Below are 13,170 nucleotides of genomic sequence, written 5' to 3' on the forward strand. Positions count from 1 at the left end.
AATATATTTTCCAAGAGAAACAAAAGGTAAATTTATGTCTTCAGCATTCAATTCTTATCCCAGGAATGACTTTTCCAAGAAGTCAAAAGGGAAGCACGCAAAGATTGCTTCTACGGATTCATCAAGTGAGTCTGACACATCAGACGCCTCTTCCTCCAAGCACAAGAACCATAAGAACAAGCTTAGGCAAGAGTTCTTTGCTAATCCGTATGACCTACCCAAACCAGGAACTCTAGGTCCAATGACCAAGAACCAAGCCAATATGTTTTTACCACACAAACTAGAGAACATGCACCAACCCAGAACTGCCTCTCAACTCCTCCAGTCCCTTTCACCTACAACTACAAACACACAACAAACTGGCAATGAAATGTTATGTGCTTTTATACAAATGCAACAGGAGCTACATTCACTATGCAAAGTGTACAGAAGAATTCTTTCAAGTCAGAAAGAATTGGCCCAAGGAACTACATCTATTCTCAGGGAACTCCAGGATATACCCTCTACTTCCAATGCTAGAACCACTTCTACTACTTCACCACCAACAACCCCCATCAACCAAATAAGTCTATCCAAATCTAAGACATTCAAGGTTAATGCATTGGATACAGGCGGACCCATTCCTATGGTATGCGTCCAACTAAAAAACATGCCTCAGTTTTCTTTATATGTGGATGCTTTGCTTGATACAGGATCAAGCTTAACCATAGCCCCATTTGAGCTTTTCCCAAAGAAGTGCATCAAAGCCACCACTCCTATCATAGTGGAATTGTCAAACAACAACAATGAAGGAGAATCAAGTGCTTCAGAATCAAGTGTTTCATCAACCACTGAAACAAAGAAATCAGAATCACATTAGTCTTTGCATACAGCACAAGAATCTTCAACAGAAGATACTACATCTGATGCTACTGAAGTAACAGATGAAGATACAATTAGTCCAACAAGCTTTCATCATGTTAATGCTCACAAAACATATTTTCCAGGAGAAACAAAAGGTAAATTTATGTCTTCAACATTCAATTCTCATCCCAGGAATGACTTTTCCAAGAAGTCAAAAGGAAAGCATGCAAAGATTGCTTCTACTAATTCATCAAGTGAGTCTGACACATCAGACGCCTCTTCCTCCAAGCACAAGAAGCATAAGAACAAGCTTAGACAAGAGTTCTTTGCTAATCCGTATGACCTACCCAAACTAGGAACTCTAGGTCCAATGACCAAGAACCAAGCCAATATGTTTTTACCACACAAACTGGAGAACATGCACCAACCCAGAACTGCCTCTCAACTCCTCCAGTCCCTTTCACCTACAACTACAAACACACAACAAACTGGCAATGAAATGGTATGTGCTTTTATGCAAATGCAGTAGGAGCTACATTCACTATGCAAAGTGTGCAGAAGAATTCTTTCTAGTCAGAAAGAATTGGCCCAAGGAACTACATCTATTCTCAGGGAACTCCAGGATATACCCTCTACTTCCCAAGCTAGAACCACTTCTACTACTTCACCACCAACAGCCTCCATCAACCAAATAAGTCTATCCAAATCTAAGACATTCAAGGTTAATGCATTGGATACAGACGGACCCATGCCTATGGTATGCATCCAACTAAAAAACATGCCTCAGTTTTCTTTATATGTGGATGCTTTGCTTGATACAAGATCAAGCTTAACCATAGCCCCATTTGAGCTTTTCCCAAAGAAGTGCATCAAAGCCACCACTCCTATCATAGTGGAATTGTCAAACAACAAGAAGATCACTCTCATCCATGTTACCCAAGCTTATCTGCATTTTGGAAAAGTGAAGGTACCTATTGAAATTCAACTAATGAGACAAATGAGGTACGACCTCTTGATAGGTACGGATATACTCCAACACCTTGTTCCATACACTTCCTGGTCAAATCATTTTGGTATTTCGTACAAAGGTAAGAAGGCAGAAATGCCTCTACTAGCTAAAGTTGGTAGATCAATCTATTCAGTAACTGAAGCAACTAACCTTGCCAAAACAAGCGCCAGGGAACATTGGATAAAATTGGAAACGAAAAAATATGATGAAAAGATACAAAGCATGAAGAAGCATCTCAAACAGCTAATGCACGAAGATCCTTTGATGTATAGAGAGAAAAGAGACAAGTATGCCATCTCCCTGCCAATACAGCCAAATGTTGTACCCACAAAGGCTGTTCACCTTGGTATGAAAAAAGAAGACCTAGCACTCTGCAAAGAAGAAATAGAATCTCTCTCGGCAAAAGGTTTGATTGAGCCAACCAATTCCCCATGGGCTTGTCAAGCGTTCTACGTCAACAAGCATTCGGAGCAAAAACGAGGCAAAAAAAGAATGGTAATTAACTACAAGCCACTCAACAAATATCTAATTGGACATGGACATCCAAAAAATATCAAGAAAGCAATTTGTACCTGTCTTCTTCTTTTAGAGAGGCAGTTGCCAAAAGCCAGATTTAAGATCAAATTTACTAAACATATTTGCTTTCTTGATATTTTTCAACAATAAATCCTTCAGAGGAATTGGATGTCCATGTCCAATCAGATATTTGTTGAGTGGCTTGTAGTTAATTACCATTCTTTTTTTGCCTCGTTTTTGCTCTGAATGCTTGTTGACGTAGAATGCCTGACAAGCCCATGGGGAATTGGTTGGCTCAATCAAACCTTTTGCCGAGAGAGATTCTATTTCTTCTTTGCAGAGTGCTAGGTCTTCTTCTTTCATACCAAGGTGAACAACCTTTGTGGGGATGACATTTAGCTATATTGGTAGGGAGATGGCATACTTGTCTCTTTTCTCTCTATACATCAAAGGATCTTCGTGTATGAACTGTTTGAGATGCTTCTTCATGCTTGTATATTTTCATCATATTTTTCCCTTTTCAATTTTATCCAATGTTCCCTAGCACTTGTTTTGGCAAGGTCAGTAGCTTCAGTTATTAAATAGACTGATCTACCAACTTTAGCTAGCAGAGGCATTTCTGCCTTCTTATCTTTGTAAGAAATACCAAAACGATTTGACCAAAAAGTGTATGGAACAAGGTGCTAGAGTATATCCGTACCTATCAGGAGGTCATACCTCATTTGTCTCATTAGTTGAATTTCAATAGGTACCTTTACTTTTCCAAAATGCAGATAAGGTTGGGTAACATGGATGAGAGTGATCTTCTTGTTGTTTGACAATTCCACTATGATAGGAGTGGTGGCTTTGATGCACTTCTTTGGGAAAAGCTCAAATGGGGCTATGGTTAAGCTTGATCCTGTACACATATAAAGAAAACTGAGGCATGTTATTTAGTTGGACGCATACCATAGGAATGGGTCCGCCTATATCCAATGCATTAACCATGAATGTCGTAGATTTGGATAGACTTATTTGGTTGAGGGGGGCTCTTGGTGGTGAAGTAGTAGAAGTGGTTCTAGCCTGAGAAGTAGAGGGTATATCCTGGAGTTCCCTGAGAATAGATATAGTTCCTTGGACCAATTCATTTTTACTTAAAAGAATTCTTCTGTACACTTTGCATAGTGAATGTAGCTTCTGCTGCATTTCCATAAAAGCACTTATCATTTCATTGCCAGTTTGTTGTACGTTTGTAGTTGTAGGTGAAAGGGACTGGAGGAGTTGAGAGGCAATTCTGGGTTGGTGCATGTTCTCCAATTTGTGTGGTAAAAACATATTGGCTTGGTTCTTGGTCACTGGACCTAGAGTTCCTAGTTTGGGTAGGTCATACAGATTAGCAAAGAACAAGCTTGTTCTTATGCTTCTTGTGCTTGGAGGAAGAGGTGTCTGATTTGTCAAACCTACTTGATGAATCAGTAGAAGCAATCTTTGCGTGCTTCCTTAATGGTTTGCTCAATGGTTTGAATGATCTGACCTACGCTGTCTGTAAATTCCTGGTTTTCAATCTTCATCTTTTGCTTACAATAAAAGGGGATTGGCTCTGGGAAAGAACAAACTAAGTGTTCTTTCATAGTGTTGTCGTGAGCTCCTAATCCCTCGTACAAAAGATCTCTCATATATATTAGGTATTCTTTATACATGCGAGGATCACAAAGCTTTGATTTAAAGAAAGTTTCTCTAGCTTCCAATACATCGTCTAGCTTATTTCCTACTAACTCACCTAGTAGCAATTCAAAGAAGATTTGTACAGGATCAAGATTTTGTACCATAGCCAATTTTACATGTGGATGAATTGATGTCCACCAGTGCTTGAGACCTCCCACAAACCCATGAGTTATGGCGTTGAGGATATCAATCCTATTTGTTTGTGGTTTCTCAACAATCTTTTATCCGACATAGGCATACATCATGTAAATCAACAATTTGATTTCTTCTTATCTCTTTCCATCAATGGACAAAATGGGAAAAGATCCAACCTTTTCAGGTACTCTGATCTTCTTATAAAAGTCATTATAAGAAGTCTTGGATGTGGAAGCCGTACTTGTGGCATTTAGTGGTACAGTTGAAGTAGCCAAAGTAGGGTCATAAGACTAATAATGATGATGACTATGAGCATTTATTTGGGCTCTGAGTATTGAAGCAGGTGATGTTTTTAACCTATGAGGATTAATGGAGGTGAATTCTTCTTCTATGACACTTTCTCCGTCTTCATCTGAAGAAGTAATGGCATATGCTCTGTTTTGCTCAAAATAAGCTCGATCATGGAAATACCATGCAGGTAATTCCGTCGGAGGAAGATTCTGTGCTATACTTTCTCCTAAAATTCTAGAATCCAATCTTTTGTGAAGATGGCAGGTAAGCTCATCATTATCTCTTTCTTTTGGATCAATGCGTAAGTGTATTTGATCTAGAACTCGGTTTGCTTCCCTTTGTCTTTGAAGTTTGTCGAGATCAAGATCTATCTCGTCAAAAGTTGTTCTGTAGTCAGTATCTGACCAATCAGGAAACATGAACTCGAGATAGCCAGCTAGTTCAATTGCTGTGGAACCTGGTTGAATAGTCTTTTGGTACAGTTCTGGATCCTTAGACTGATGTAGCCATGAGCCAGTGGATTGATCTTGTATTGCTGCTATCATAGGGCAATAGATATCCTGGATTTCTTGAAGGATATCTTCTGGATAGTCTGTGTCTTGAAAATTCTCATAGCAATATAGATCCTGTTCAGGGAGAATTGGTGTAGTGGGGTCTTCTGTAACCTTGGAGGTTCCTTCCCTAGTGGCTATAATTTATTTTTCTTTTCCTTTGATAGTATGCATGTTTAATGTTCCAGATGAGAGAGAAGAAAAGTGTGATGTCCATCCTTTTTGTAGTCTTTTGTTTGAGAAGTTAGACCAGTCTGTAGTACTGCTTGATGTAGGTACTAGTGTTGAAGAAACATGGGCTGGTACTATTGTAGTAGGTTTGGCAATCATATTCTTTTGCATTTGCTGACATAGGGCAAGTAGTTGATTTGAGATCTGCTGCAAAGATTCTATTTTTTCAATGAGACCTCTAAGAGCAAGGTGTGTCCAATTGATTGCTTGTATTTCTGATGTCCGAGAACTGTTATCCTGGGGACGCAGATAAGGGACTACCTTGTACTGATTACTTTCATATTCAAAATCCTGAATGACGTTGATCACAGAAGATGAAGCTCTTTTAATTAGTTTTTTACAGTGTTGGCAAAAACCATGGATGACTTGATCATGAGAGCATGGTTGAGTGTGAAACTTTAATGTGTTGGCTCTTTGAGAGGGAGAAACTCTCAACTATGGTTGCATTATGGCCTTTGAGGATGAGGAAGATGACTATTCTCGAGGAGAGTTGTTGATCATTTGTTTTTGTGGAAGTAATAGTGTCTTCCCTTTTATGTTCTGGACTTTTATGATTTTCGGAGAAAGTAGTTTCTTTTTTCTAATAGAGGTACTGTCAAGTTGCCATTCATTCGGCAACTCTATTTCAGACCAATTTACACAATCAGGCAGAAACCTTTGTGTAATCTCGTCTGACTTCATGATAATGGTTTGATCTTTATCATATCCCACATATTCGGTCGTGCACAATAGCCAAGGATGCTTGGGATAAGCTTGCTTTGTTGTATTAGGTACGCAATGAAACTCGTGTAGCTTATTTGCATAAGCAGCTTAAGATGAAGCACATGATAAAAGGTGATTATATGGATGCGTACATTACACATGTCAAGGACATTACGGAGCAATTTGCTGATATTGATGAAATCATTCCCGATGCATCTCCTATATCTATTGTCTTGGTTGGTCTACCTGATACTTATTAGAGCTTTGCCACTACACTTCGTTTACTTATAAAAGAAGATGCTAATGCATACACATTTGTGTGTTGGTATCAATATTGTTGCAAGAAGAGCAGTCAAGGCTGAATCGCTCTAATATAAGTATGGATAATCAAACATTTGCAATCAGCCATCAAAATAAATGGAAGTCATGAAAGCCCTCAAACTCAAAGAATAAAGGCAAAGCAGCTTCTTTTATGGACTCTCCAAGTATCAAGGATGATGATGCTAAGAAAAAGAGGTGCAATTGTTGCAGTAGGAAGAAGGGGCATGTTATTGAAAAATGCAAAAAGAATATCGCAAGTGAAATGTAGAAACAATCGAGCATAAGTGTTGCTGAAAATTCAGCAAATGTGAAGGATGCAACTGCACATTTAGCAAGCTTGGACATCGGTCAATCGTATGCCTTTGTTGTGCATTGTTCGTATGATCCTTCTTCACATGAGCATAGTCTTTCAGTTGTTGAAAATTGCAGCACGTGGTATTTTGACAGTGGCACTTCTTAGCACATAACGTCCTTTCGTGACTTGTTTATATCATATGCAAATGTACAAAAAGGAGGATCCATTGTACGTGCAAACAATGTTTCGTATACAATTCAAGGTATTATTCAGATTTCCATTATTGCAATTGTTGAAAAAGCTATTACGCTTGAAAAGGTCTTGTATGTGGCAGACATAAACAAAAATTTGCTTTCAAGTTCAACCATTGCATGTACTGGTTTTGTGGTTAAATTCCACATGGATCGATACAGTGTCTATGACTATAGTGATGGGGATGTCCTCATTGTCACTTGTACTCTATACAATGGACCCTATCAACTTGATTTATATGAGAGGAGAGCATCACTACTGATAAAAATGGCATATGGGAGTTATATGACTTGCTCGTTGGCAAGTGTGCTATAGGCACTAAGTGGGTTTACAAATTAAAACACATATCTCATAGTAGCATTGATCGCTACAAGGCACGTCTTGTTGCCAAAGGATATGCCCAACAATATGGGATTGACTATGATGAGATGTTTGCATCCTCACTTCACATATAACCACCATATGCAATGTCATTGTTTTAGCTGCTCATTATGATTGGCATGTGCATCAGTTGAATGTGAAGACTACTATTTTGGATGGTGATCTTCATGAGGAGGTTTATGTCACTCAACCTCCTAGCTTTGTTCAAAAAGGACCAGAAAGTAAAATGTGTTGTTTGCGTAAGGCCCTCTATGGTTTAAAGCACGCACCTAGGGCATGGTATGAGAAGATACATGCATATTTGATTGCTCTTGGCTTCAATAATTCACACACTAAAAGCACACTTTATGTCTGCAAAGATGGGGATAGCCTCTGGATTCTCATTCTTTATGTGGATGACATGTTGTTGACTGGACCTCATGAGACATATTTCAGCCTCAAAAGCTGAATTGCAGCATGCTTTTGACATGACAGATCTTGGCCACTTGTAATACTATATTGTCATATAGTTTACTACATTTGAGGGGGGCATCATTTTGCAGCAGTCTAAGTACACTGGGCAACTTCTTGAGCGTTTTCAGATGCAAGACTACAAGCCTATCGCTACTCCCATTGAGATAGGCCACAAGTTTACACTTGAGGATGCAGGAGGATTGGCAAGGGAGATCACTAGCACCATTGGAGTAAAACAAGGATGCCCACTCTCACCTACTCTATTCAACCTTTATATTAATGAGATATTAGATTACATTGATGGACTTAAGAGGGGAGGGAGCTAGCTTGGGGGGCATTGATACCCATACTACTATATCCCGATGACATGGTCCTCATCTCCAACACACTGGAGGGATTGCAATGCTACCTAGATGCACTACAGGCCTTTTGTCAAGATAGGGATCTCATAGTGAACCTTGGAAAAACCCAAGTTATGGTATTTAACACTTCCTCCCAAATGGATTCAGCAATCAGTACCCCATTTCACACATGGAGAGAAGATAATGGAGGTGGTCCAAAGCAATGTTACTTAGGGATTACATTTTTAGGGCCAAGGTTCACTTTGAGGAGACCAACAAAGAATAGATTGACACAAGGCTATGTGGCTCTAGGGTCGATGGAGAGACACTGTACATGCATACAATTTCAAGAGCCTTGGATGAAGCTCTAGGTCTTTGACACTTTGGTCATACTAGCACTTCTATATGGGGCCCCTGTATGGGAATCGAGCCTCTACCACACAAGATCGGCCATTATCCAAGGGAAAGGAGATATATGAGAGGTGGGGCCAGATGGAGAGACCCCTAGTACTAATGATTTCACGGATGATTCGAAGTAAGCCCTCTGTACCACATAAGATTATTAGAGCAAAGATGGGAGCACCAACCATAGTCGTAGAGGCGCTCTTCCAAAGAGTAACTATCCTACATAGGCTCTGAGCCTTGCCAAGTTAAAGATACTCTTGGCTCGCACTAGAGTCATCTTGACAACTAGCATTACAGGGGGGATATCAACTACTCGTATACTCGGACAAAGGCATGGTTACGGCTACATGGATTACACATGGATCACCTCCTACCACTACAGTACAACTTGGGTCACCCGTACTTGAAGCTCAATCGTTGAGAGGAGTTGAACCCCATCATCAAGATGGAAATTATTCAGATACACATAGTCAAGGCATAGGTGACACCTACTGACGATCTACGAACAAAGATGTCTTTCTAAAACTAGCCTTTCTTCTCAAATAGGGTCATAAAACTTGATCAAGGACTTAATTAAAGCAATTAATAACCAAGCATAAACTAAAATGCACACATTACCTTAAAAATCTTGGACAATAGACACCCAATGAGAAAATGGACAAACAGCTCCCTCTCTTTTTTTTTTCGTAAACAGCTCCCCCTCTCTCTCTCTCTCTCTCTCTCTCTCTCTCTCTCTCTCAGGCTGTAACACTAACTAAATGCCCCAAATCCAATCCCCCAAAAACGTTTTCTCCGTTTGTATGGGCATTTTTGCTGAGCGGCAGCCTTCTAAACCTGTTTTTCAGCATTATCAAGCCATTTAATTAATTTTTAGAATTAAATCATCCTGAAACTTAATTTCAACCCTTCTGACCCTGCCCAAAATTAATTGGACCCATCTATAATTAAAATTGGCTAGACCATTTGCAACCCAGAGTGGTCTCCAACCTCTGTTGACCCTTAGACTAGCATTAATTAATAATTAATACTAGTCCCTAGTGTCACCACTGACACTTATTGGCCAAACAATTGTACTAGGGTCAAAACTAACACCAATTGACCCCCAAAGCCTAGCTAGCATAACTTATCGCAACTTTTTCCTTTGACACCCACTACATCCTCAGGGTCCTTGGCCTATTACCATGAAATAACTGCCATATGCATCATATGTGCTAAACAACCTTGCACATTTGATTAATAACTTAATCAAATGTTATTAGCAAGATTAAAGCATCTTAAAATATCACATCCTCTCGACTTTCTACCGAAAGTATCTTCTACACATATCCTCCGATGGCTTTGTTGTTTGCCTCAGATACAAGGACACACACTTGTCTCATGATGTATGATGCGCCATTGGACAATCCCATACATCTTCACACTAGCTCAGGATCAAGACAAGTAGATATGGTACAAACTCCCGCCCCTCGGAGGATAGGATATGCTAGCTCTATCATCTCGAGCAAGAGACAAAGAAGTAGTGTACTATGAGATCCAAGGGTGCTTCCATTAGTGGTTCAGTGAGGGATTTGAGCCACTATCTAGGATGATGGATTTCTCAGATCAAGTCTCTTCTTATTGGAGCTAGGCTACCACAAAGAATATCCCTTATGGACCTAGGAGCAAAGACAAGGAGCCACACACCAGCGCACACGGAGTTCTACAAAGCATCAACTACTCCCTTCACTACAGAGCCCTCATCAGACTGACTAGCGGCCCCACCATGGGGACCACCCCACAGCCACAGAGAGATGCAGAGCCCGTCACCCATGCCCTCACAAGAGGTATCCTTTGTAGAAGGATACTATACCATCATCAGGGTTGCTTTAGCCTTTTTATGCTAGATAGACCCATAAGAGATATCTTGGGATGAGAGTACCTCCTGGGCAGTTTCACATTCTATCTAGCTTAGACATCGTTTTATACTCATCAGCTATGTATTGTTTATTATTTATTTTTTATGTAGTTAGTCATAGCATTAGATGATAGCTATTTTGGGACTTGGGAAATTCCTTGACTTTTCAAATGTAACACTTTGATCTAATAGGCCGATTTGGCCTTTTGTAGACATTAATATAACTCTCTCTCTCTCTCTCTCTCTCTCTCTCTCTCTCTCTCTCAACAAAGTTTCTTCTCTCTCCTCTCTTCTTGGCACCATTGCAACCAGCAAACAAAATGTTAACAACATTAAAAATTAATGTCATGTGGCACTAACAATAATAAAAACGTTGATACCAATATTAACATTAAATATCAACATCCATATTATATTGATTTCAAATAAGTTTAAATTTAATGATGACATTAAAATTAAATGTCACTATCAAGGAAAAATACGGACGTCTACATGGGCCACAAGACGTCCCTTACTGATATGGTCTACCATAGCCTCAGAGTGGTAGCTCCTTGAATTCCAATCATCCGTGCCATTGTAATCCCTTATGCACAAGCATCTCCTCAACACCTACTTGAACACAAGTACCAGACAAGAGACAAACTTTCTCATACCCACCATCTGCAGCACGTGCCCTCCATGTTGAGCTAAAAAATGCATTACATGCTGATTGGCCTCGTAAATAGCCCCAAAACATGCTTAATTAATGAAAAACCCTAAACGGAGAGCAATTCAAGAGAGTTTCTATGTAAATTGTTATGTAGGAGGGTCCATCCACATCTATAAATAGAAAGGCTGCCCACCATTCAGCCCAATCCTTCCATGCACATTTCTCACTCTATAGTGCAAATTTCAGCCATCAGTCACCCACCATTGGTTGTCCAGCCATCACCAACTGCAGCCCATCACCAACCACGCCTATTTCCAGCCATCGCTTGTTGTTTGGAGGTCTCCATCTGCTACAATATCGTAGCACCTGATCAACTTGTGTTTTCAATATCTGGTGCCGAGCAATAGGCTACTGCCATCTCTCCCACCAAGAGACTGTTGCATTACCTGCGTTTTTGTTGTCCAGCATGCCGCCTATATCAGCAAACACCTCTCCTATTGTCACCTGATAGTTTTCTACCTCAGGTGATCAGTTTTCAGCCTTCCCTTGTGGTACACTACTGCGTTTACTAGATTTCAGCCTCCAACTTTTGTGTTTTTGGTAAGCAACCTACTGTCCTTCATTATTCAGTACTCTCTCATCTCTGACTAGTGGTTACAACACTCCAAATCCATTTCCGATGGACGTCACACTCCGACACTCACCCCTCTACCCTTGAGCAGTTTTTACATACTTGCATTCATTTACTGCATTGATTCATTCCCTTCAGAGTTCTCCTTCTCTATTTGTTTATGTTTGTGTTTTTGTGTATTGAGTTTTGAGTTTTGCACTTCGTGTTTAGGGTTTGAGTTTTGCAAGTCAATGTTGATGCCCTTGTGTTTCTATCATAGTCATACACTCTACGTTTTCTCAATGCAAACGATCTGGCACAGTATACCAGCTCCACTGCTCCATCCTGATCGTGCTGCATAGAGACAGGACCCTTTGCAATCACTAGACATGATTACCATCATCACTTCAAAAGGAGAGGTGTCCTTGTATCCTTTAACATCAACCTCAAACAAATTGCACATATGGAATCAGGCTGTACTCAGTCTTTTCAAAACAATGTGCCACAGTAGGAATTTAGGAAGAGATAAAAGAAGCATCCAAAAACAAAAGTTTTCAACAGAGCATAACTGTATGAACTATGTGCTCCAAGCACTTGCCGTTCATCTTGCCCAAATTGACAATTACTGTCACTGCTGTTGACACATACGACTTTTTATCTTCCTTGGTCACCATTTCACTCCATTTAGTGCCTCATCTGCACCTTTCCTTGAAGACTGCCACATTCTCCCTCAACTTGCTGCCTATCTCCAAATGCCGATGGCTTTCCCATCTCAATTTCCATGGCTCTGTCCTGTTAACAGCTCCTTGCATTATAGTGGTACTAGGATGGGTCAAAAAGTTAGTCTTTAAAAGAATCACAATGTCCTAAAAAGTATGTATGAATTTCATAATCTTGCAAAAGTCACTCTGTTTTAAGGCCCTTCCTCCAGTGAGTATCATTTGGCAAAAATTGATCAGTTCTCTCAGATGACTTTTGGTTTGGGGAAACTTGGAGAAGTGTTGATAAATCTACAAGTTTGGCCTGAAAAGCTCTTCAAAACCATGTAGACTAAAACATGCAGTCCTCCCTTGGCCCTCCCACTGAAACCTATGAAGCCTTTGAAGTATCTAGTTTGAAACATGTTTGTTGGTCTAGGTGTTGAGGTGATGTAACAAAACCTGAAAAGCAACAAGCATCAGATGAAAAGGTACTAAAATTCAATCAGACAGCAACAACTCTGTACATAAGAATCAAGATCTTTAGTTCAAACTGTGTGACTATTTTTCAGCAAATCATCCAACCAAAAATAATATCAGAATATGTTTTAACTTGTGATTACCAATACAGTGATTATTTCAAACAAGACACGAGATGATGCATCCCATTCTGCAAGATCAATACAGAATTGTCACCCATTCTGGAGCAAAGTAAGGGTTGCTTTCATTCACTGAACATACAGCCAGATATTCACCACAAAATAACATTTTCAAGTATTTTGTAACAAAAGAATGCACCTTATCTTGTTTGATATTCTACTCTTAAATTATGAAACTTTCAAGTTTCTCTCAACTTCCTAAATTGTAGATAGACTCATCAACCTCCTAA

At 39.7% G+C, this 13,170-nt stretch overlaps 1 protein-coding gene across 2 annotated transcripts in view; it reads right to left on the reverse strand.

The window, feature by feature from the left end:
• Positions 1-13,170, reverse strand: part of LOC148019355 (dual specificity protein phosphatase family protein) — a 93,414-nt gene that overhangs the window by 27,478 nt on the left and 52,766 nt on the right. The gene's annotated exons all lie outside the window — the stretch shown is intronic.

The sequence above is a fragment of the Lygodium microphyllum genome, chromosome 20 (assembly GCF_053477565.2).
Source record: "Lygodium microphyllum isolate KBCC chromosome 20, Lygodium_microphyllum_v1.1.10, whole genome shotgun sequence".
Classification (NCBI taxonomy): domain Eukaryota; kingdom Viridiplantae; phylum Streptophyta; class Polypodiopsida; order Schizaeales; family Lygodiaceae; genus Lygodium; species Lygodium microphyllum.